This window comes from Camelina sativa, unplaced genomic scaffold, assembly GCF_000633955.1.
Source record: "Camelina sativa cultivar DH55 unplaced genomic scaffold, Cs unpScaffold02578, whole genome shotgun sequence".
NCBI classification, from domain to species: Eukaryota; Viridiplantae; Streptophyta; class Magnoliopsida; order Brassicales; family Brassicaceae; genus Camelina; species Camelina sativa.
The window spans coordinates 1-1,146 of record NW_010923689.1 but is presented as its reverse complement, the minus strand read 5'-3'; the positions used below and the strand labels follow the sequence as shown (position 1 = coordinate 1,146).

Sequence of the window (1,146 nt, the reverse complement as noted above, 5' to 3'; positions counted from 1 at the left end):
AGCAAAGCTCGTCCATCCAGCAGCAGGTGAAACTTTGTTCCTTCATCTTCTCCCTCTCCTTCTTCGAATTTTATATTGTACTGCGTCTATGCTTCGTTGGTTCGGTACTCAATTTGAGTTTTTTCTGAACAGCTTCGCAGCTTCTCTGTTGCCGTCTGGCTCTGCAGCTGCGGCCGTAGGTTTTGGTAGATCTGGATTCGAAAACTTCTATACTGTATCAAACGAAGATTCTGCTCCCTTTTTTTGGTATGTTTTTTGTTTAGATTTCTGAGTTTCCCTCTTTTGTTTGTTTCTGCCAAGTGCCAACTTGTTTGTCAGTTTCTCATATTTGTCGATGATGGAATTGTAGGATTTGGTTAGTGAGGTTAAACTCAACACTTGCAGCGGCTTTCAAGGAAAGACCCTACAACTAAGGTAACCTAACGGGCTCTCCTGGTTACATGACCTGGCTCTTTCTGAGTTTTCTTGATTGTGATTTTGTTTGTTTCAACAAGATTAAAGTTTTTGCTTCCATGGCAGAACTGATTAACCAAAAGAAAGGCAAGGAACTTTTGCCAATAATTCCAAAATGGGTATGTTTCTTTGTTTACATTAATGTTTTTCTTTAACAAGGAAGAAACTTTTATCTTTAGAAGTTGTATTTAAGTTTGATGTTATAGATTTGGTTATAGTATCAGGATTGGGGATATCACTTAAGCTGATGGAATTGGCTCGAATTAGTCTTTTGCCTTGGAGCACTTTGTTTCTCACGTTGCAGTGAATTTAATTGTTCATTTTCCACTACTGGCTTGATAATTTTGTCGTACTTGTCCAGATATGTGAGTACAACAAGTTGATACTGGACTACGATAGCTACGCTTGGCGTCATGACTAATGATGGTGTCACTGGTGTCGGGTTTGACTCTCAATTTTCTCATGCATGTTCTTTTTCTTGCCTCGATTGCATTGCAGTGTCTCATTTATTTCCTTTTTTTAGTGTCATACACTTGGATGTCATGTAGTCTTCTTGTGTCATGAGTAAGTGATATGATTTAGCTTTGTGATTCTTCTATTTACAAATTAAAATGGAATACAGTAGTAGCTTTCTCACTAGGTTACGAATTATGATAATGAACCGTATGAATCGGTCGTAATCTTTTTTTTTTT

General features: G+C 37.6%; 1 long non-coding RNA gene across 2 annotated transcripts; it reads left to right on the top strand.

Annotated features, from left to right (window-relative positions):
* Positions 1-1,045, top strand: LOC104774360. Of its 2 annotated transcripts, XR_765313.1 has the most exons (5): positions 1-26; positions 133-246; positions 350-414; positions 520-572; positions 815-1,045. It is a non-coding gene; the product is annotated as an uncharacterized LOC104774360 (long non-coding RNA). The 2 variants fall into 2 exon arrangements; XR_765312.1 differs by lacking the exon at positions 1-26 and having other exon boundaries at positions 33-246.
* The last annotated feature ends 101 nt before the right edge of the window (positions 1,046-1,146 follow it).